General features: G+C 40.0%; 1 protein-coding gene across 1 annotated transcript in view; it reads left to right on the top strand.

Moving 5' to 3' along the window:
• Nucleotides 1-551: 551 nt before the first annotated feature.
• nek12 (NIMA-related kinase 12) overlaps nucleotides 552-25595 on the top strand; it is a 105791-nt gene continuing 80747 nt past the window's right edge. Inside the window, exon 1 of the mRNA XM_006632665.3 lies at nucleotides 552-808. The gene's annotated coding sequence lies outside the window, so the exon portion shown is untranslated. The remainder of the gene's footprint in view (nucleotides 809-25595) is intronic.

The following is a 25595-nucleotide window of genomic DNA, read 5'->3' as shown; positions in this document are numbered from 1 at the left end:
CACGGCCCAAACGTTGTGTTCTCTTTCTTCTTTTTTTCAGCATGTACTAAACCTACTATTGTCAGCATACTGCCATTTCATAACCAGGAAATGTACATGACATACAAAACTGTTCTCAGTGTTTTTTTTTTATTTAGCCTCTGTTGAAAAGTTATTAGAATATACATTAATTTATTTTTTAACTTTTATATTAGAATAGCTTGTTGGTATACATTTTTGTCAAGACAAACAACGTTTTGATGTAATTTAATATACTTCAAAGACAATTTCGACTATAGAGTGCCAATTGTCAAGAAACCACATTATAGGCAAATCGTCAGTGAAGTTCGGGAAACACAAGAAAATTCAATTCTATCCACTACTTCTGAGATTATAGTACGAGCAGCTACTTATAATACATACCAACCAACACTGCTTCCATCCTTTGTTCCGCTCTGAGCGGTAGTTCACCCACAAAGCTGTTTTTTTTACCCACAAAAATGTCCATGACTCAGCAGCACAACCCGTGACGTCACGCGCAGAACGAAGTCTACAATCTATATAGGAAAGAAGTGTGGCTAATGTAAGCCAGCGTCTACTGTTACGCTTTATACTCCTACCTTTGGTATTTACATTGTACTGGAAGAAACAGATAAGGTTTTACTTTTCTAAGAATCGTGCTTCTTATTGTAGGAAATCCTTAGAAGAAATACACGATACCTCCTGCTGGCGTTTTTTGATCGTTTGCATAACAAGTGGACTGGGACAATAGTGTAGCAGCAGTGACATCGTGCTTGATTGCGTTGGTACTGTATAATTTAACAAACAGGTGAATTCTGTTTTAATAATATTTACATTTCAGTATAATGCAACATTGCTTCCTAATTTTCACTTAAGGCTTATTTTAGAATTCTTTCTTTCAAACATTTAATCTTAAAATGGGCTCAGATCCTCTTTAATCAATAAAATTCCCTAAAGTGGCGTTAGCTTTTTAATTTCACTTGTTTTTCACAAGGAAAAACAACAAAGAGTTTTTTGGTATAACTTGTTGAATGTTTCAACGACTATAATAGCTGTAAACTAGAGGTAACCATGTAAACAACCATGCTGTAAACAAAGCGCTGCAGAAAACAGCCCCTGGGCTTCGCAAGGAAGTTTTATAGTAGTTGGACAGTTAAATATTTCAATAACTACGAACAGGTAGTCATTTCTTCAAGGCATATTTCACATAATGTTAAAATTTGTTTATCTTTAAATTTGTTTAAATATAAATAATTTGAGTCACAGCTGAAACTTTATTGCTGATTTCGCTCTATAAGTAAATATGTGCTCTGGTGCTTTTTTAACCCTAAAAATGTATACTCTTGTCACTTTTTACTGCAGTAGAGAACTGATATGCATGTCGTATTCTTTTTCAGGTTGATATGAGTTTTTTTTTTATATGATTTTTATGAGTTTTTGTTGCAACTTTAATTTGCTTTATCTTCAAGCTGAAAATGCTTACTACAAAAGAGGTTTCTGAACATGCTTAAATGTTACCCCTTATTAACAGAATTTTAAAAAATAAAATACATTATTTTAAGTGTGTATTGTCTAATAGGCAGGTTGCTGTAGGTTTTTTTCATTGGCAGGTAAGTGTATGATATGCAGCTTCACTAGGCAAGGAGTCTTTTAGGTTAAAGGAATATGCTATTCACATGGGAGAGATTAGGAGGGAAAGAGATCAGGTGCAAAGAGAGAAAAAGGGATGCAGCCTCCCATAGCATAGTCTGCAATGTGTGTGAAAGAGAAAGTAAGCTAGGCTTGTACTTCTTTGGTATGGGGGGAGCGTGGAGAAGCTGTGAGAGAAAAGGCGTCATTGGGTGGTATATAAGTATAAGGAATTATTATTATTATCATCATCAGATTAAATAAGGGTGTAATGGCACAGTCCAAGGTCTTGGGTGCAGTGGAATGCTAAATAACTCCGCCATTCCTCATTCGAAAGGAACAGAACAAAGTCCCAGCAATGGGCTGACCATCTCCATCAGGAAGTGGACCTGGCTGTAAGATGCTCAGACTAGAACCCTGGTGGTCTGATATTGGGTGAAGGGGAAGGCCATGGAGTCTGCCTCTGCTGCTTCCAGGATGTCTTGCCCTGTTGGGTCCACCTGTTTGGAGGGCCTCAGACTAGGAGAACGAGTAGAGACTGGCGGTCGAGTGGGCTTTTTTTGGTAGGGGGCCATCTGGTCCTGGTGGAGGGCATGCACACCCTGTATCTGATCTCCCCCACTTGTTCCATCATTGTGCAGGGGCCCAGCTGCATAGTTTCAAATTGGGGCAGCAGCCTCTGATGCAGAGGGAACTCTAGACCCAAATTTTCTCTTTTTTATGTAACAGTCGATCTTTCACTTGGAAGTTTTAGTTCCGTTTTAAGTGCTGTCCTTCTGTGTTGGCTTGCCTTGATGCAAACTGGTGTGCTGCCTCCAGGTGCTCCTGGAGCTGAGTGTCATATTCAGGGCTGTCTTTTGCTGGTGGATGATCCAGAGAGGTGCTGCCGGGGGCTGGCATGAATGCTGTGGATTCTTGAACCACCATTCGAACAGCCAGGAACATCAGGGGCAGCTGCCTGTCCCAGTCCTTTTGATGCTAGCTGGCAACAAGGGACAGCTAAACTCCCACGGTCCACTAGACTGTTCACTTGTGGGTAAAGGAGTAGTCCAGGTCTTCCTGATTCACAGACCAGTACATATGGTGGTGAACATTCTGGATTTAAAGTTCCATCCTTGGAATGGATCTCTCAGTGGATCTCAAACTTACTGAAGAATCTCTTGATCAGTGCAGTGCTCACCACCACTTGGTCCAGCAGGGCAGAGGCTTTGCATTCCTCTGGCATCAGGGTCTGGCTGTAGTAGGCAATCACTCTTTCTCCCTCACCTGCATTTCGCTACAAGACGGCTCCTATTACTTTATGACTGGTATCTTTGTTTGTCATGAATGGCAGCTTGGGATCAGTTGCAGCCAGAATTGGAGTGTCACACAAGGCCTGCTTAAGGGTGTCAAAGGCCTCCTGGCTGACATCCATTCAAACAACACCACCTTCCAGGTGAGGTGCCAGCCAATTCTGCACTGCACTGCCTTGTCCTTCTGGTTATGGAACTGTGCACAGTCCTTGGTGCAGGGCAACAAGGTGTCCCCATTTTCACGGGGTTCTTCAGGTTGGTGTTGGGTTGTAATTCTACCCCTAAGATGGCTCTATGATGCGGTGTGGTCCCCTATTAATTGCTCTGGCTGAGCAGAAGCCTTTAGAGGAGATGCTGCGCATTAGTTGATGGCCTGGCACGGGGAGGACTCTAGGCATTGATTTGTGATTAGAAGAGAATAGTTCACATTCAGTGGTGCAGTAGTGCTTCTTCGGGATTTCCATGGGATTTAACATTATGGTTTCTGCTTGTGGAGGAGGAGTTACTGCTGGAGGTATGGGAAGGGAAGCGTGAGAGTCAGCTTCTGGATGGCATCTTCAGAGTGCCATGCAGTCCTAAGTGTGTGCTTTGGGCCTCATCGCAGACAAATGGATCCTTGATGAAGGTACAATTGGGCATGGGATCCCCAGAGGAAATCCAGCCCAAGGATGCATATGTCCTGGATGGGGGCAAACCAGACCAGTCCTGTTAATAACTGGTTCCCTGTTTCCACTTTCTTAGCGGTCCACCCATGCATGGGGGTCTCTTCTCCTGTTGCTGTACTCAGTGTCAGGTTGGTGGATTACAGCTGTGCATCTAAGGTTTGGAGGTAATGATGTATGTGGCAGTATAGCTCAGAATTTACTGTGGGCTTTGGCTGCAGGTTTCTGACTAAAGGGGTGTTTCTTGTGACCCAGAGGACTGCCTGGGTGACCAATGGTGTACTCTGCATATTTGGTACTATACTATTCTACTATTCTTGTGTTTTGGGGTTGCAAAATGGAGCTTTGAACTCGTGGTAAGCAGCTTTCAATGTCTCTCCCCTCTGGCGGGTGGTGGTCTTTGCTCCTTAAGTACGCTGCAAACATTTGAGGTCAAAATTCGCCCACAAGAGGGGTGCATTTAAAGCGGAGCTCCCTCTCTTTATAGCCCTGGCCAAATATGAAGACAGTACGTACAGTTAAAATTGAAACTGAATTAAAACTACACATCCCAATTAACATGGTGGTGCTTGTGATCCTTGTGTTTAACCAATGAAACACAGCAAAAAATCAGTCTTTGGGGCGTTTTAAAAGCTTAACCTATCTGCAAAGAAGCAACATTCACACAATAGGCTACCTCAAACTGTCAGTTACACGACTGTGTCACTTAAGTAACACTTAAGTCACTCCTATTTGGCTTTTTAGTTATGGAGGCAGGAAGATTACCCCCTCCCCCCGGGTGCCTTACTTGTCACCATCTTTAACTGTTGAGTGTCTGAATAGTAGGAGGGAGAGACACATACGATAAAAAGCTAATCCCAGCCACAATACAAATATATTTTTGTGGTAAGGGGAAGCAAAACATCAGTATTAACTGCTAGTAATTAGTGTACGATTTAAAGTTGAAGTCTGAGCTTAAATTTAAAGTTAAAAGTTCGACAAACAAAGCAATGTTGGAAATGCACAATTTTTCTGTAACAGAAATACACATAGAAAATAAATTAGATCAAAAATAAGTTTCGATCAAGGTCTCCAAATCGAACAAGAAAAATAGTATTTTCAGAGAGCAGTTACTTTCTGTTTATTTTGTGGGGGCAGTGCCTTGGCTCTGTGGCGAAGGATGTGCACCTGTGGGTGGAAGGTTGCCGGTTCATATCCTGTGCCTGGCAGAGGAATCCTATTCCGTTGGGACCCTGAGCAAGGCCCTCAACCCCAGCTGCTCCAGGGGTGAGGTACAAATGGCTGACTCTGTGCTCTGACCCCAAGCTTCTCTCCCTGTTTGTGTGTATCATGGAGAGCAAGTTTGGGTATGTGGAAAGATAAATTCCTAATTCAAGAAATAGTATATAGCCAATAAAGTGATCTTATCTTATACAGAATAAAGATTGCACCAGAGACAGGTTTAGCTCTGCTTGTCATAGACATTCAGGAAAGGCTGAATTAACTCATGTCAAGTGTAATAATTCAGTGATCAGTAGTAACAGTTTAAAAATGTGCACGGAGTAATGTCAAAATGCTGGGAACTTCACAATTAAAGAGCTTAGTAGGACAAGAAACAAAAAATGGAGCAAACTTAAGCTTTTTAAGGCTGAACTTGGATTACAACTTCTACACTAGATACTCAAAAGCAAGTACATCACTCATAGGAATTAAATTGATATCAACTGTGGTTGAGGTAACAATTGAATTTTCGAGCTGTAATGCAGAATGTTGAATACTCATCCAATCTGTGGGGATTCAGATCTCCTGCAGGCACAGAGAAGCAGTAGCAAGCTTGTTGCTGTCCAATCGGCGCTCTCTGGCTCAGTGCCAGGCAGTGCTCGGTGCGGCTTGCGACGTGGTGGGAGAGATTCCTGCGTCGATGCGCTGCTGATGCTCTCTGAAGACTGGTAACCTCTGTCCTCAACTCGAGAACTCTAGAACTCAGGAAAGTCCTGCATTCGGACACACTGGCCATTACGTGGTGGTCTGAGTCTGAGGATGTTCAGGAGGAGCTCTGAGTGAGAAATGTCCAGCAGGCGCGCTTGCGAGAATGTCCTGCTCCTGGGAACTATTCTACAGGGGCTCTGTTTGGCCTGTTTTACTTGGAGGAAATGCAGGTCATTCATTGGTTGAAAGTTTCATGGGCATAAGAGACCCACGTGGGGTTAAACTGCCCTACCAGTTCCTGATTGGCTGATGATGAGTAACCATGCACTCTGACCTTAGAGTTGTAAACAACTTTGAATAAGACTCCCTTGGAATCTCCCAGACATTAAGGCGCCAGAGATTCCATTTGTTAAGGTTGCTGGAGAATCTCAGGAATTGGGAGTTGTTCCTTATCAGGACACTATATCAGCTAGAAAAACACCTTTAATTGTGAACCAAATAGAATGGCCTCTCTGTATCAAACACCACTTGTAATGAGGGAGCAGAAAATTTTATTCCTGTACTTTAATAAGCCTTGCCGCTACAGAGGGACGAAAATGCTTTCAGAGAAAACTGTTTCGGGTGTGAAGAATACAGATCGCCATTTCAAATGCAGCCTAAACCTTTCCCCACACACCCTGCCCCCACTGCAACTAAAATATACACAAACAAAGGACTGAAATCTTTACAATAGATGATCAGGTGTTTTGTAGATGTAGGGATAGTATGTAATTATGGCTTTCTGAACTCACACCTGGGATTTGATTAATTCAAAATATTTTTTTTTTTTTAAAAAACGCACCAGGTACTAGATCTTGTTTATATTAAAGTTATATCACTGGGCAATGGTGGACAGTGCACTATTTTGTCAGCAACTTGCTAATCTGCTTAACACCTATAGATAACATGATTTTATTTCTGTACGGAATGAGTGTTGCATTTACAAAATGAAAGTGTTTCAAACTTTTAATTAAGAAGTAAAAAGAATTTACAGCTTACACTGAGACTCAAACTACAGTATGGAAAAACAAGTGTTGAGAAAAAACAGGACATTTGATTGCTGGTTGCCATGAAATAAAAAATAAGATACAATGATGTGTTTCTGCCTAACTCAAACATTGCATGACTTTAAAAGCTGTAAAAAATGGTTTTGATAGCAGAAAGTCACCTTGCTCTTACAAGCAGATCTGATAAGATCTGATATTTGTTTTAACACAACACAACTTTGTCCATCAGTGAAAAAAATGGCTGCGGGCACTTTTCCTTACCCCCTATATTCTCATGTACGAGTAGAATAGGAGAACCTTCCACTGAACCTTCCTTTCGCCCAAGACTGGCAGGACACAGTCGAAACTCACCACACCCAGGCTGTTAAATCATTCAACATTTTTTAATAGCCTTGCAAATGCGCACTGTAGGATTTGCACTCAACGTGCTGCAGGTGTCGCATTGAGGTGTTACTGTACATGTCAAACCAGTTGCTTTCCGTTGCGATTTTATTTCTCCATAGCCTCCGCTTTATCATTTATATAGTATGCCTATTCCAGAGGCATTTTTATTGTCGATAGCTATGCGGGGAGAGCATGTAGATTCCACAACAGTCTATTGCAGAAGTGAGCAATTGCCTGCTCGAAAACGATTGTGTTCCCAAAAGCATATACTGTACAATTATCGCAACATTTGCACGCATTCTCAATACATAGTCACATTATGTACTTTAAATTGTTCTATTTTGTCTGTTAGTGAGAAAAATGACAGCAGGCACTTTTCCTTCCCCTAAGGTTTGCTCTTAATGAGCTAATCCTTCAGTCATTCTCTCTGATCCAGTCCATCAGATGGTCGGGTGACTGATATTAGTTCCCACTGCATTCTGGGAAATGTTATTTTGACAAGAACCTCCATCTTGTCTCAATCTATCACTCTCTCACAATTCATCATGCGTGAATGCGTCAAATTAAAAATAAAACATGTTTACTAAGAAAGTGGATTACAGTACATTTGGGTTTGCATGATTAGCAAGAGGGGGTCATTGTTATAATTTCTCTGTTGTTATCAAATCCCTCAACTCATTCACTTGTGGGTATTTTGAAAACATTTTGACATGTTCCTTTTAATTACATTGCTATTGATATTGTAGCAATAGACAAAATGAAATGGTTGGAGTTGGTAATGTAGGGCACTCTGAACGAGTTAAACTTTGAGGCAGGACAAATAAATGTATTTCCCACAAGCTATACTGTAGTGGCAGTACAGTAAAAATATGAAATTATCCGTTGTTATTATTAAATCACTTAGCTTCGGACATGTTGTGTTATTTATAAATATTAAAAATGTCAATATAGTGTCCATAATATTTGCTATTTTAGTTTTTCAAAGAAATGTTTATTTGTTAAAAGAAAATAGCTGGAAATAGCTGGGTTTGAACGTCAGACCTCAGGCTTATAAGGCACACGCTTAAGCCACCACGCGGAAAGGAGTGAAACTGAAGCACACATACCCATAGAAAGTGTATTATACTACTCTTTGAGCTACAGTACATGAATATAATTATATTGTTATTAATTTCTTTAGACACGTGATTCCATATTCTATTCCCTATTAATCAAATTCTAAAAGTATGCTTTTGTTTACTCCGATAATGAGCGTATTCACAGAAAAGATTAAAACATTATAATTTTTTACAAAGTATATAAACTTAATATGGTCAGAAGGAGCACGTAAAAACATTTCCAAAATAACCACATGTAAGACTGGGATGCTTAAAATGTTTAGGAACAAAGTGGAATACTAGTGTGTATTTTTTTCTTTAAAAAACCAATACCACCCATATGCAGTTTGTAATGTAGGGATTTCTATATTTATGTCTTTAGTGGTTACATTCGTGACAAAAGCTAAACTTTTAGCTTCAGTAATGCGTACGCCATATGGCATAGATGTTTGTAATGACAATATAGTGTTGATAATATTTATTGTCAGTAATAATATCAGTAGCAGTTGCACACTTCTTATGGGTGGTCAACCAGGAGTGTGCCAGGAGCCAGACTGGTCAGGGCACATGCCAGAGACCAGCCTAAACGTAGAGTGCAAGGCGAACTACAGGAAGACTGGTTCAAAAAGTGTACAGTAAGTGGCTGCCTGCTTCTAGTGGACTGGAGTAACTACAAAAGTCGCAGCAGTGTTTGGCTGCCGTCTGATACAGGCTGGAACTGTCTGTGTGGGCTGAAGCAGAGACTGGCTTGCAGGGGACCGGAGTAGCTGTGGAAGTTGCAACAGGCTAGTGCGGAAACTGGAGAACCTGCATCTTGAGCCAAACGGGACAGAGCATTCGTCATTGGGGTGGTTTATTGGGAACACATCAGGAGTGAGGAAAAGAGATCAAGAGAGCCTAGCGCGTGCGGTCAGGATGGATTGATGCTTAGTGGCTCTTGATTTGTAGCTGAGCAAAATGGCTGTGATTGTCACAGTGGGCTGCTGCAGTGAGTGGCTGCCGGCTCGTAGTGGGCCGGACAAGCTGTAGAAGTCACAGCTGAGATAGTGAAGCTGTAGGAACCTCAGCAGGCTGGTGTGGGGACTGCCTGTTTCTTGTAGCAGGCCAGCTAGCTATAGAGATTGCATCAGAGGTAGCAGACTGGTGAGGCTGTTGAAGTTGTAGCACGTTAATGAAGCTTAAGTGACTGCAGCAGGCTTGTGCAGACTAGCTGCTGCCTTGTAGTGGATTAGAGAGACTTGCAGCATTGCAGAGGGCTGAGGCAGTGATTGGCTATTGGCTTATAGCTGTCCTGAAAGGCTGTAGAAGTTTCAACAGAGATTGGCTGCCAACTTATAGTAGGCTGGGCAAACGAGTTTTAAAATTTTTTAAAAAGAAATAAAAAATGAGATATAATGATGTGTTCCTGCTTAACTTAGACATTGCACAACTTTAAAACCTATAAAAATAGGTTTCGAGAGTTAAAAACCACTTTTTATGTGCGAAAAATGGGTGATTTTTCTTCCTCGTGATCAGCTCAGAATCTCTGTGTACGCTGTAAGGTTTTTACTTCTTAATTAAACGTTTAAAATACACGAATTTCATAAAGACAACACACGTTTCGAAGAGAAAAAATCCCATTCTTTTCTCTTCCTGTTGTGTGAAACTCATCAGCAGGTCTTTTTTTCCCAATCAGAGGCTCTGAAAATAGCGTACCGCCCACTGCGCTCCGTCAGAGAGGGGCGCGACACTGAGAGAGGGAGGAGGCGCGGAGCTCAGCAGTACAGACCGAACGTTCTACTGCCTGGAGCGCTTATGGCAGCGATCACGTCTGCATTTATAACTTAGTTTTTAAAATTAATCAAGCAATATGAAGCATCTCTTTTTACTTTTAAGTCACTTAATTATTATTAAGCACAGCTTTCTCACCACCTAGACTACTTTTTGATACCTCCTTAGACAAAGCAGAAACTTCTTGTTCTGTCTAATGACATTACAAGTGGAAAGATTACAGAATTTAATCGTCTTTAATTTTGTTACGTTATACATTTTAGAAACGTTTCATCCATACAAACACCACAAAACTATTCTCGATTGTATTTCTGAATGGTATGTTACACTTAGTTCACTGTTTTAATTACACCTAATTAAGAAAGTTAGGTGTTAGCATAAACTATTAGCAATCAATATTAAATTTAGCACTGTAATAAGTTGTTGCACTTTCCCCCGCATCTTGTAAAAATATATTTTCATTGTTCAAATATACATTAAATCTGACTATCATATAATAAGTTAAATACAAAACTAAAGAAGAAATAGGGTTAAATATAATTCAAAATATTTTGCTAACAATGTTAACTGTTTATAAATAATAAATTGTATTAACTAAGGAGTAGGATGGCACAGTTGTTAGTATGCTTTTTGTTATGTTTATTTTTAATAAATACAACAGTAGTACCCGATGTCTCAGCGCCTTTCAAAATTAAATTATGCATGCAAACCTGTGAACTAGAAAGATAACTAAGATATCCATCCATTTATAATGGTGGCAAAGTGGTTAGCATTGCTATTTTGGAGCACTGGGGTCCTAGATTCAATCCCTGCCATACTGTGTGTGTGGGGTTTGCATGTTCTCTCTGGGTTACATGGTTTTTCTCCATATGTGTGATATGACTCCCTCTCGCACTCCAAAACATACTGGTAAGTTAATTGGTTTATGGGAAAACTGGCCCTGGTGTGTGTGTGTTTGTGTCTGTCTGTCCTGTGATGGACTGGCGCTATGTCCAGGGTGTATTCTGCCTTGTGTCCGTTGCTTACTGGGATATGCTCCAAATCCTCTGTACTGGATAAAGAGATTAGAAATAGATGGAACTATACACAGTGTTAGAAACCCACTATGAAATGGCAGCATCTCACTGAGAATAAAATATTTTATAGTGCTGGCCTTTCCACATCTCTTGCACATCAGTATCCATACCTAGTTATTTAAACAAATTACCTCTAATTATAAACATCTTAATATGCTGGCTCTGTGGATCCGCATCAGCTATGTTTGCCCATTCCTTCAATTCATGTGCATCCAACACACAGTTCAATACTAGTAACTGCACAAAATCTAAAATACAATCCTCATTTCAGTATCTATGTAAACATACAGTCTGTTAACTTCATCATCTTCATCAAAAGTATGCCTAACCCCATTAGGAAGTGTTCTTGTTATCAGTGTATTCCTTAGCTTTCCCAAAATTATCTTCTTCTTACCAACATCTCTAGTCTTTTATCCTGCAATAACTCAGCCAACACTTAAATCCCCAAAAGGTGCTTGTGTTAATTTCTTTAAATCACAGATATCATGTGTAAATACTGGCCATTTAATACTCTGCATTGTGGGATAATAGTTTATTTTAAAGGGGAACTAGAGAAACTAAGAACTAGAGAAATTAAGAAAGGCTTTTTTTCCTAGAATTAATAAATGCACATCCTGTTCACTGGGGAAATTAAATCCACACTGAGCAATCTTCAATATGTTCAGAATATGACAGCGAGAATCCTATCAGGGATGCATTACACCTGTTTTCAAGTCCTTGCACTGGGTACCTATCAGGTTTCGAGTCAACTTAAAATTCCTCATCCTCATTCTGTACCTACAGTATATGGCTTATTATCTGTCTACTCCCCCACCTTTGTTCATCTGACTCTGGTCTTCTAGCTGTCCTCAAGAACATCTACATTCAGTGGGTGACAGGGTCTTCTCTAGCTGCACCCCAGAGCTCTCAATTTGTATTCCCAGTGATATCAGTCACGTACCCTGAGTGCATTTAAATCTAACCTCAGAACCTTTCTTTTCAGAAGACTTAGTGTCTGTGTCTGCTTCATTTTCTAATTTTGGTAGCACCTCTAGCTGCTTGTCTTTCTTATATGTATTTACTTTGTAATCTGTGGTCCTTTTATCTGTTTTTACATCTACCGTATTGCTTTGAGATGCCACCTTTAATGGTAATATATAAAATAAAGTTTTTTATTATTGTTATAGGGAAACATGATCAGATTTTCCCTGGTTCAGAAAAAAAAGATCTAAAGTATACTAGTTTGTCACTCTTCTCATTCCCTTTGCTAAATTACTTTTCATACTAATCTGATCAATCTAACTGCCAGTTTTCTGTGCTTTCTCTATCCTGCTAGATTTGCAATTATTCTGAACATTTTCATCTTGAAATAACTCATTTCTAAATACCCTTTTCACTGTTAACATCTTGCAGCAACTCTGCGACAAAATATACACTTAGCTCAACCTGACAGTTCATCCTGCTACCAACATTAAATAAAACAAATCTTAATATTTCTATATTTATGTCTTTATTTAGTGGTTTCATTAGTGACAAAGGCTAAACTTTCTTGGAAAAATGTCTTTTATGTGTTGCCGAAAAAACTGACTTGCTTTGACAAAATATGTTTTCAAGTCCTTTCACCTGGCAGTTTACCTGAATGCCCAACTATCTGAGAAGCCCTCCATGAAACCATAGTTGCTATTAATTCATTTAGGGCTCACTGACAGAATTGCTGTTTTTTATGCATGCTAATTTCTGATTCCTCACTCTGTTTCATGTTTATAGATAAGACTATTGATCGCGAAGGGAAATTGATGTACATGTTTACATGTTCTTTTGTAACATACACCTTTTTGTGATTTTTTTGTATATCTAAGCAAGTGTTCCTGCATCCCTCTTCTGCACTATAGGCATGGCTTTTATTCTGTTTGCTCCATTTCTAAAACTTTTTGCTCATGTGCATTTTTGTATTTTTTTACACCTCTAGCACTTTAACGTCCTGAATTTTCATTTGCCTTAATTTGTAGAATGAATTTGAGTTTTAGCCTTAAAAATCTTAAGTTTTCACTATCTTTTGTTTCTTGTCCTACAACTGTTATTATTGATCACCATGACTTCATTCAGCCTTTCCTGAACGTCTATGACAGGCAGAGAGAGTGCTGTTTCTGGGCGATCTTTTGCAGCTGACATTTCACTGTTTTAAACGAACAAGAAATTAGATTGCTCATAAATCACTTATTCTATATAAATACAGCGTAATTGCCCTCCGAAAATCCTCTTTTTCTTGTTCATTTTAGAGACCTTGATCGAAACTGATTTTAGATGTCAGAAAGGATTTATTTTCTCTGTATTTCCTACATTGCTTTGTCGAGATTTTAACTTTATATTTAGGCTCAGATTTCAACTATAAATCGTACACTAATTAATAGCAGTAAATACTGATGTTTTGCTCCCTCTTACCACAAAAATATATATGTTTTGTAGCTGGGATGAACTTTATTTCGTACGCGTAGCTACTGCGATTGGGACACGAAGCGGTTAAAGATGGCGGCAAATCAGGCAACCAGAGAAGGGGGGGGGGGGGGGGGGCGTCTTCTCGCCTCCATAACTAAAATGCCAAATAGGAGTGGCTTAAGCGACATACACAGTCATGTAACTGACAGTTTGAGGTAGCCTATCGTGTAAATTTCGCTTTGTTGCTGATAGGTTAAGCTTTCAAAACTCTGCCCCAAAATCATGTGACTGATTTTTCGCCCTGTTTCGTTGGTTAAACGCAATGATCACAAGCACCACCATGGTTACTGGGATGTGTAGTTTTTAATTCCGTTTGAATTATAACTGTATGTACTGTCTTCATATTTGGCTAGGGCTTTAAAGAGAAGGCACGCCAAAAAATGTCGGTGCCGTCGTCTCCGCTTTAAAGGTACCCCCGTGCCGGAAGAATTTGATCTCGGAACGTTTGCCCAGCGTACTTATAGCAGATCAGTAGGGCTTTAGAAGCCACAGCAAAAACCAGGTACTTACTGTTAGATGCCTAAACAGTTGCTGCAGAGGTAGGTTGCTAACTGGAGTAGCAGCTGTTATGGTCAAAGCAGAGGCTGATTGCCCACTTGGACAGCCAGTAAAGACTTGCTGCTGACTCGAATAGCAGCTGCTGTATTCACAGCAGCAGTTGGCTTCCAACTGTGGAAGTGGCTGGCTGCTGACTGGGATTGACGAAACTAAGCAAGTACTCCTTGTCCAAGGCTTAGACTAGTTCAGGGATCCTCTAACTGAAAAGGGTGTGCTAGCATGTCCAGAGAGGAGTGCGATCAGAACAGTATTGCCAGTGAGAGATCAAAGATGGAACACCCCTTCAGTGGCAGTCAGGAATTATTGGGTGCATGCTTAGTGGGGATAAAAGGATGGACGAAAAGCCAACCCCACCATGTCTTTGATCCATGTGACAACTGTGATTCCTCGTGGGAATGCTTTTATTCTTCCTGGGCCACTGCAGGCTCTGAGCCGCTGCTGGCCTGCAGTGTGACAAACTGTCTTCCTTTGTGAGATACACTGGATGTGCTGTGTAACGGATCTGCTGACATAATACCTGCCAATTATTGCCCACATGGGTGATGCATCTCAGTGGTGAATTTACTGGCATCCCAATTGTCTGTAATAGATTATATATACTGTACAAAGCCAATAAATTATGTGCTACAGAGAAACTGACTTTATGAAGTTTGAAGTGTTCAGGACCCGTAGAATAGAAAATAGAAAGTATTATTGACATTGTATTGACATTTTTTATATTTCTGAATATCACAACATGTTCGAAGCTAACTCATTTATTAATAACAACAAATAATTTCAAGCTGCTAATGATATTATTACTGACAATAAATATCATTGACACTATATTGTCATTACAAACATATATAATGTTGACCATGCGGACTCAGTATGCGTTACTAAAGCTAAAAGTTTAGCCTTTGTCACTAATGTAACCTATAAATAAAAACATAAATATTGAAATCCCTACATTACAAACTGTATATGGCTGGTATTGATATTTTAAAGAATAAATACACACCTGTATTCCACTTTCTCCCTAAACATTTTAAGCATCAAAGTCTTACATGTGGTTATTTTGGAAGCGTTTTTACGTGCTCCTTCTGACCATATTAAGGTTATATACTTGATAACGTATTATATATTATATAACATGATAATGTTTTAACCTTTTCTGTGAATTCGCTCGTCATAGGTATAAACAAAAGCATACTTTTAGAATTTGATTAATAGGGAATATAATATGGAATTGCGTATGTAAAGAGCATGCTTGCCAGCGTGCTGAAGATGAAATTTTCATTGTCAAAGAGTGAACCGGCGCTGAGACCCTATTACAAACTGCAGGACCATGCAGGCAATGACATTAAGGGCTCCTTCTATGCTGAAGAGCTACAGAAGATAATTCCCAATGTTGAGAACGTCTACCGCATCCAAAAGATTTTAGAAGCCAGGGGGCGTGGTAAAAACAAACAGCTTTTGGTAAAGTGGTGTGGCTGGAGCGATAAATTCAATAGTTGGGTAAAGGCCACCGAGGTCTGTGACATATAGAGGTGGTGAAAAATGAACCCCAATAGCTTCTATGTTACGCTGGCCAGTAATTCATCCTCAAAGATGTTTCCAAAGAACACTAGCGCATGCTTCACAGAGTAAGGCGATAGACCCAGATGGAAGGTGGGAAGGGCCTGGTTTGAGCTGAACTATCCGCATACGCTAAACACGTTTGATCAAGATGTAGATTTTATGTTCGTCAGCGAAGAGTTTGCGACTATATGGACATGAAGCTTACCTAGAGGGTACTACAGCAACATCGAGCAGCTCATACACGAAATGAAATGGGCTGTGGAAAAATCCAAGTTAACTAATGTAAATCTTAAATACAACCCCATTAGCTGTTCGGTAAGGATTGTTGGTGATAACTGGTTTGTTATGCATGTGCATAACCGCCTGGCAGGGGTATTGGGTTTCATATCAGGTGTCGGAAGTACAAAATCACCGTACCCCGTCTATATGACTGGCAGATTTAACACCATGTATATATACACAGATATCATAGAACACCAGTTAGTAGGCGACATCTACACAGCGCTTTTGCGCAGGTGCATTTTTTGGTAGTGCCTTTCAGAGGCTTGGATGGTGAATTTGTCACAGTATTGTACGACAAGCCCCATTATGTGCCGGTGAGCAACACCATCACTATTGAAATAAAGATGGATCAAAACGAGCACGTGTCATTTGCATTTGGTAATTTCATCGTCCAGTTGCATTTCAGACATGTGAAAGCGACAAACATCTAAAAGGATGACGGTCATCAAGAGCTACGGGAAACCTTCTTTGTATACACACTACTACAAACAACAGGCTGGTTATGGATTGCCAGGGTTTTCTGGGCTACCAGTTCAGTACGGCACGGGTACAGGAGGTATTTTCAGAGCACTATTTAGAAAAGCCATGCCTTTTCTGAAACGAGGGTTTGAAATAGCTAAGCCGCACATGGTATTGGCAGCTAAAAACATCGCCAAAGACGTGCTTAGCAACGTTACAAGTGCGGTCATGTCTAAAGCGGCAGCACATCAGCAGGAAGGTATGGATCTAGCATACATCCACAGAGGTGTCAAGAGAAAAAGACAGAGTCATCATTTCATTGTCAAAACCTGATAAAAGAACAGCTAAGAGAAGATAGTCATCTCATAAAAGCTTCAGGTCGACCATGAAGAGGGGCTGTGACATGCAACAATCAACGAGACACAAAATGAGACATATTTTAAATATGGCTTTTGTTCAAGGCGGGTCTGCAGAATGCGCAAAGTCGGAGCTGGACATATTTCAGCTAGCGCCTACCCAAACAAGCATCGAGAAAAGCTTTTATATAGAAGTTCCACCCCTCACGGCTCTAACAGAAAACGCACCTCTGGAATTCTACATCGCAGGCAATGGAGAAGATTATTTAGATTTAAACAACACGCTGCTCTATTTGACCTGTAAAATAATGGAAGCAGACAGCAGGGACATTGATGCGGAAGCCCGTGTGAGTCTGGTGGATTACCCCATCGTTGCCATCTTCAGTGAGGTTGACTTCACCGTGGGAGACTGGTTGATCAGCCAGAGCAGCAACTGTTATCCTTACAGAGCCATTATAGAGTCTGTCCTAAACTACAGCAAAGAGACGCTAGTATTCAATTGGGTTCTTTTACAAAGACACAGCCGGGCAACACGAGTCCACAATTTTGGATGGACCCAATCTGGGGTTCCGAAAAAGAGCATCATACACGACGCAAATCCGAAAACTGGAGCTACTAGGGCACATTCACACAGACCTGTTTTTTCAGGACAAACTACTACTGAACGGAGTTGACATGAAAATAAAACTCACTCTCGGCATTTTTGTTTGTGAAAAGAGTTAGAGTGTCACCAGGGGTCAGACTGGGACATGCCGAAGCACTCTTGGCAGCCAACGCTAAATACCCCATAGACCGCGTACAGATGAATGTCTTCAGTCTCCCTGCAGGGAGCCGCGTGTGTAACCAAGAAAACCTCTTTCTCGGGCAGTTGCCCAAAGTGGTAATTTTTGGGTTTGTGGACAACGCAGCATTCAGTGGCACTTTTTACACAAATTACACAATTTTAAACACTATGTTAAGTTTCTGGCTCTCTGTGTGGATAGTGAACAAATCCCCACTAAACCGCTTCAACCAGACTTCCAGAATGGAAATTGTGGCCGTGAATATTTTAATCTGGTGGAAACAGCCGGGAAGCTTCTGAAAGACAAACCTCTTCTGGTGGACTGCGAGGAGTATGCGCGCGGTTACACATTGTTCGCTTTCAACCTCAGCCCTCAGCTCTGACAAGATCAATCATGTGGGAGCCCTCAACGGGTGCCCCCTTGTACACAAATTCTCCTTTTTTATTCCAGGCTATTAACGTTTCATTTTGTGCTATAGTCTTTAACAATATCTCGGCATTTCTCCGGAACCGCTGAGACACGCTGTCTAAAATATACCCAAAGTCAGCGTCGATCGATGACGGTTGTTGTGGTAACGTGTGTGATGGCTCGGCAGGTGCATTTTTTGGTAGTAAAACAGTTAAAGTCCCCTTTTCAGAAGTCTCCTGGCGTACTAATGTCAAATACTGTTGTAATACCTGGCTGTACAATTTCACTTTTTCATATTCGGCCAGATGCGAGTTCCGAAGAATGTCTCTCATTTCATCATCCAACCTGCGAGTTGTTATTTTTCTCACATTGCTTTTGTTGCCGGACTGCTCTCGGAGTCCATTGAGCTGTTTCTGAAGTACAAGGTACATTTTTTCAGCGTGCTCCATTATCGGCGTTGTAGAAGCCCCGTAATCAAAGGTACTGCAATACTCAACAGTGTCCCGATAAAGCCGGACTGGATCACCAAGAGTCTCTTTCTTTTAAGAGAAACCCTTTCGACTCAAAGTCTTTATAAGCTTACACTTTTTCTTCAGGGCCCCAAACTGCTTAGCAGATAACGGTATGTTCCCTTTCAAGGTGTAGGGAAAACCGGCTCAGGGACGCCAAATATGTAATCATAGTGGCTCTCTGAAGGCACCAGTTCTGTAGGGTTTGGGCATTTACTGAGACAATTTTAATTGTAGCAGTAAATCACAAAGTTGATTCTTTTGATGGTTTTAGAATCCAACCATGCGACATAACTCAAACAATGCACACACACAGGTACTAATACACGAGGATACATGTATTAATACATAGAATATGCATGTAAACCTAACAGATCTTATTGAGAGGGTTATCAGAATACAAAAGGTATATATTCATTCAGTTACAAAGAGTTACATATATCAAGAGGACATACGTTCAGTATATCATTCATTAAGACCGTTTCGTAAAGTGAACTTGGTTACAACTTCTACATTAGATACTCAAAACAAGTACATAACTCTTAGGAATTAAATTGATATCAACTGGTTTGGATAACAATTGAATTCTCGAGCTGTAATGCACTGAAGTTGAATACTCATCCAATCTCTGGGGATTCAGATCTCCTGCGGGCACAAAGAAACAGTTGCAGGCTGTTGCTGTCCAATCCGCGCTCTCTGGCTCCGTGCCAGGCTGTGTGGCTTGCGACGGTGCGCTGCAGATGCTCACTGACCGGCTAGTTAGTGTTGGCTTTAACTAGCAAAGTTTGTGCACAGGAGAAAAGATGACTGTGGGTCCCAGCAAGTCAGGAAGAGGACCGGTTCGTTCCTGATGAAGAGCTAGTTCTGAATAGTGATTCAGCTGTCAACAGTTCCGACCTGTTCACGAGGCCTGCTGCTGGTTACATTCTGGCAACCTCCACTCTAGACTCTTAGAACAAAGGAAAATTCTGGCACTCGGACACACTGGCCGTTCCGTGGTTGTCCGGGCTGAGTCTCAGGATGGTCAGGAGGCGCGCTGCGAGAATGTCCTGCCCTTGGGAGCCTTCTGCTCCTGGGCCATCCTGCCCTGGAATTCTCCTTTGAATTCCCTTTAGAACAGTCCACAGAATCCTCTCCAGAATCTTACTGAATCTTACTGAATCTTGTTGAATCTCAATCTGAATCTTACAGGCTCTCTGTGTTGCCTGTTTTTACCTGGAGGAACTTCAGCTCATTGATTGGCTGAAAGTTCCATGGGCATCAGAGTCCCACGTGGGTTACTCGGCCCTACCAGTCCCTGATTGGTTGATCAAGGTGAGATATGAGTCACTTAGTCCTGACACTTAGTAATGCAGTCCAGATGTCCATCTGGCACTCCCTTGACTGATAGGCGCCAATGGATGACCATTGATCATGATAGCCAGGCTTAGCTAAGTGCATCCCCCTTTGGGAGCTGTCCTTATCAAAAGAAAACATCTTGCATGAATGGTTTCTCTGTGGCTGCACCACAGAGATGAACAGAGAAATGGGGCCTCATTTGGGAAGGCTCAGAACACTTAATTCTTTCTTATTTATAAGCCTCGCCGCTACAAAGGTATTCAAGGCGATTTCAGCTATGACTTGTACAAGATCATTTGATGCCCCACAGAGAATAGCTTTCTGCTGATTGGGGACGGCTTTTATCAGAAAATGTAAGAGAATCAGGTTTCTCCGAACATGTGAAGACATGTCGACGGACTGAATGTGTTTTTTCGACTGAGTCTATGGTTGCGAGTTCACCGACTTTTAGATTTTTTAAATAAATAAGCCATGGGTACATCTGGAGGGGAAAGACCTGTTTACAAGCAATAGTCATCTGGGGTGTCTGCATTTAAATCCACCAACAAGTAACTGAAATTGAACGCTTCCAAAAGAAATTTGGCTTTACTGGGGTACATCTGCCGGGACAGGGTTGTAATCTGTAGTTTATCTCTAGGGTTTTTAAACAGCATCATGTACTTTATATTTTACGCTTTGGTTCTACTTTTCCGGCCTTGACAAAACATATTTTGGACAATATACATAATGCTAAGGTTTCTGTGGTGTACGTATTTGGTAAAAGCATTTTCTATCTCACACAGTGTGAAAAACATTTTTTTGTCAATTTTGGTTGGAAGAACTGGAAAGTACAAACATCTGAGTGGGTAAACTTTCACCTTCCCTAAACCGAAATACTGTTTTAGATCTCCAAGTTGTTATAAATTATTCTGGGGTGACCCAGCGGGTATTTTTTAGTTTTGTTCACAAACGGATACAGACTGGTGAAATCATAGTAATGAATTTTTTCACTGTGCTGCGCTGTGTAATGCAAACAAATGCATTTGTTCTCCCCCAGAAAGCGAATTGCGTGGCTGCAGTGGCTCTGGTAACTGTGCAACTGCGAGAAATGTCCTCAAGTCTCCATTTTCATCAAGCATGTCTCTGAACTCGTGCTCCCACAATTAAAATGCACGTTAAAACCTCTCATATTGAGAAAATTAATTTTCACTATCGTCTTTCTGTACAACCAACTAAAAGTAGTTTTTGTCAGTGGATTAAAATCGTTTTCACAATAACAAACACTACAGCCGTGAAAAAAGCAACCGTTGAACTCAAAGGCTGTCTGCACTCCATCAATTACTGCATAACCATCCAGAAAATATGGACCTTGAACTTAATGCGTGTTGGATTTTAACGTGCTCTGTGTGTTCGATGTACAGATGCAGCCATTTAAAATGGACGGTACAAACCCATACTGCGGCCAACTACGCGTGCGCTACCGCACCGTACTGCGGTATGTGATTGGCTGGCCAAAATGACCGACAGGGGCACTCGTGGTGCATTGGTTGGTAGTGAAAAGATTTAATAATTTAGTCTCTTTACTGTGCACATTTTAATCCGCTTAGTATTGAATATTTATATGAAATTTTACCACTAAAGGGACATTTTAGTAGCTGAGCATAGAAAGAAGAGGAGCATAAGACATCTGAAGGTTATAAACTATATTAATTTAGGAACATAAACATATTACTGTAAGTAAACTGTACTGTATTTGGCTGGTCTTGGTAGTTTAAAGAAAAAATACACACCATTTCCATTTCTCCCTAAACATTTTAAGCATCAAAGGTTTATGAAACTGTCCCCAAATATGCGATTGCTGTATAGAATGAATTTTAATTGAAAATATTTAACACGAAAATTAAGCTGTTTACGTTTCCCTGCCTGAGAATATAGTCACTCATTGCTACGAAATGCAGAAACACAGCCACAAGTAACTAGCAAAGAGAGGGCATTAGCTAGCCAATTTGATAAAGGAATAAATGATTTTTTTGTTTGTCTTTTGCACATTCATTTGAACATTTCCATCGATTGTACAAGTACTTGGAAACTGTCCAATCCCTAGTTCGTCTGGGATTTTCTTTTACTCTCCGGGCATGCTCCCACTGGCGCCGGTCTGTGTCTTCTAGGATATAATGCCGGTGATTTGTTGTTAAAATTGGGTTTCCAATAATGCCGCAGCAAACTCTTGTTTTTATGTCCACTATAATAGACAATCTCCCTAGCTTTTAACTGAGTGTTTCATAATTTCCTTAAATGGAAATGATTAAATGATTTATGTGACAGAATTCTGGGGTGTCCCTACACCAAAGATGACTTCAGAATGGTTATTGGCTGACACAATCTGAGACCCCTCTGATTGTGGAAAAAGATCTGCTGATCTGTTCTACATACCAGGAAGACAACAGATGATTTTTTCTATTTGAAACGTGTATTTTAAACATTTAATTAAGAAGTAAAAACCTTACAGCATACACCGATTTCTAAGCTGATCAGAACCCGTGTTTCGCGCATAAAAAGTGGTTAATAACTATCGAAACCTGTTTTTATTTCGCCTGGCAATCTACCTGAATGACCAACTACAGTATCTGAGAAGAACCACAATTGAACTAGTGTTGATAATAAGAGAGAGAGAGTCCCCGTTACCCCCATTTTGATTTAAATTTTGATTTAAAATGAATTTTGGGATCAAACGTGGAAAGATTAGATTGTAATCATTTTTATGATCATTATTATATCGTTATTAATTTCTTCAGATACGCGATTCCATATTATATTCCCTGTTAATCAAATTCTAAAAAGTATGTGTTTTTTTACTGCGATAGCAAGCGGAAGTATTCACAGAAAAGGTTAAAACATTATAACTTTTTTTGAAGTATAAAAACTTAATATAGTCAGGAGGAGCACATAAAAAACTTTTTCCAAAATAACCACAGTATGTAACCGAATTAACTTTTAATAAGTTTGATGCTTTAAAATGTTAAGGAAGAAAGTTAAATCTCCATGAGCAATCTCCAGGAAACCATTATAGGCATTGTGAATCGGAGATTCTCAAAACTCACTTTGTATGATTGGAAACTAATACGTGATCGGATCAACCAAATTCTTTGAAGAAAGAGGCGCTCTTTTCCTCTGGTTTAACAGTCTGTGCAGCAACAAAATTAAACAACAAAATCGCAACAATTAATCTGATGTAGATGGTTACAAAGAAAGTGTACCACGGTAATACTTTGAGCTTACAGCCTGTCCAAGGTAATTCATTATTAATACTATTAGTAATATCTTCCGTAAAGACTTTGATGCAAAAAATACATATGCATAATTAAAATATTTAAGGTGAAGGTGGAAGGTTGTGTACTTCTGTCCAAATAGCAGTCTTTCTTTTATAAAATATACAGACTTTTTAATTATGAATGATTAACATGCAGTAATACACAGATGAAAATTATTTAAAGTCTAAAGATTACAACTTAAATTCTTAATTGGAAAAAGATTGTCCCTCAGCAGTGACCAGGATTCGAAACCACGCATTTTCTGGCAACAGCTCAAATGCTGTGCATGAGACGTTAAGCTTTATTAGCTCTACCTGGTGGTTTTACAAGGTGATGATACTGGATACTATTATCATAACACGCGGTATAATGCGTTGTGATGCACCAAGCCTACCGTGTTTTGATGCAGTGTACTTCGGGCATTTTGAATGCCTGGATCTGTACTTCTAGATTTTGTTAATCATTGCTTAGGCAGATATCGGACACTCTCAGTTCTGATCAGGCTGCTTGAAGCTAGCTCTGCCCTCCATGTTCCAGGTGTGCAGCCACCTCGCACTTAAGTTGCAATGAGTAATTTTCCATTATTCTAGCAGGATAGGTTGTAAATGATGTTAGTAAATTATTTACACAGTAAAAGCAAACTAGTGAAATAAGGGAAATAAATGTTTGATCTTCTTGGTAGAAACACATTTGTCTAGATGATGTAGGATGTGACCACTGTATACTCATTTAGATCAGTGAATGAATCTTTGAATATACACCAATCAGTCATTTCAAAGCAGTCTGAGAGTCTTGCTCAACAGCACCTGACCAGTGCTGCATGGTCTTTACTGTAGGTGGCATGCTCTTTAGCTTCTGCTAGTAAATAGAATGAAGGAACATGAAAGTGTGGTTAGACTTCCTGAAATGCAGATGTGAAATGGAGTGGTATGATCCTCTAAAGACCTCAGATACTCATTTATTCCATAATCTAGCAATGGTGCAATAGATTAGAGAAAACAAGAAGATATGAATTATTAAAATTAATAAATCATTGTAAAACAGTCCAAGGTGTGTGGGGGAGTGGAATACTACAATGTTGTTACTCAGTTGTAAAAGTGGTACTTTAAGATGATAGTGGTACTTTAATGTTAATGTGGCCACTCTATATATTGGTATGATTTAGGTGTATTATGTTGCGTGAATTTACTGGCACAATTAGAAATTGCAAGAGTAAATTATTTTTTTAATTGTCTACACTTAACAAAAAACTTAAATATTACACTTTTTAATGTCTATTAGAAGTCAATCAACAGAACAAAAAGCAACTGCTGCACGTGGATTAAAAGTACATAATATATAACTTTATTCACACAATAATGCTTATTAAACCAACTAAAGTGATATACTTGAAATAGTCACCCCTGGAACGTGTTGGAAAATTGTTTGATTTGGAAGATGCAATTTGGTAGATGTCATGTCAGCAAAAGATAATTATGATGTAATAACCAGCTGTTTAATAATAATAATAATAATAATAATAATTGCTTACACTTATATAGCGCTTTTCTGGACACTCCACTCAAAGCGCTTTACAGGTAATGGGGTCTCCCCTCCACCACCACCAATGTGCAGCATCCACCTGGATGATGCGACGGCACCCATAGTGCGCCAGAACGCTCACCACACATCAGCTATCAGTGGGGAGGAGAGCAGAGTAATGAAGCCAATTCATAGATGGGGATGATTAGGAGGCCATGATTGGTTAGGGCCAATGGGAAATTTGGCCAGGACGTCGGGGTTATACCCCTAATCTTTTCGAGAAACGCCCTGGGATTTTTAATGACCACAGAGAGTCAGGACCTCGGTTTTACGTCTCATCCGAAGGACGGCACCTGTTTACAGTATAGTGTCCCCATCACTATACTGGGGCATTAGGACCCACGTGGACCACAGGGTGAGCGCCCCCTGCTGGCCCCACTAACACCTCTTCCAGCAGCAACCTTAGTTTTTCCCAGGAGGTCTCCCATCCAGGTACTGACCAGGCTCACACCTGCTTAGCTTCAGTGGGTTGCCAGTTGTGAGTTGCAGGGTGATATGGCTGCTGCATATATGGCATATATGGCTGCCATATGTTTAAATCTCATTTGCTCTGTTTGGACACCTTTCAATGATTGCACATTTCCTTATACCACGCAATCTTTATCTTTAGTAGAAACACACATTTCTAGGTTTGTGAATTAATAAAAAATTGGGCCATTTTCTTGGTTAGTCATACAGTCAGGCAGACAGATTTTAAATTTTTAAGCAAAATTAGTTGCTTAAGTTTGTCAAAATTAGCTACTTTGCAAGCAGTATATAACTTCTCAAAAGGCACCCCTTTCTCTCATGCAAACTCAACAATTTTGATTTTTTTATTTCGAACCTCTGACTGTATGCTTCAGAGACTAATTCATAGTATAATCAAAACTAAATACTCAATGGGCACACAATGATCTGACTTGGAGTAAGCTCCCGTAGTTGGTGTAAACTACAGTAGGGTTAATAACTTCTGTTTTAAAAAAAATCAGATTTGTTTTAAGATTTGTATCTGCTGTAATTGTTAATATAACGGCAAATAATTGTATTTCTAACATTTATCATCATGAAATACATGTATATTGTACCAGTGATTACTCACAGGTTGTCTTTGCCCTTTCACATTGTTATGATGTTAGTGCCTATACAATATATTA

This window comes from Lepisosteus oculatus, chromosome 8 (assembly GCF_040954835.1).
Source record: "Lepisosteus oculatus isolate fLepOcu1 chromosome 8, fLepOcu1.hap2, whole genome shotgun sequence".
In the NCBI taxonomy this organism is placed as follows: Eukaryota; Metazoa; Chordata; class Actinopteri; order Semionotiformes; family Lepisosteidae; genus Lepisosteus; species Lepisosteus oculatus.
This window is presented reverse-complemented; position numbering and strand designations above follow the sequence as displayed.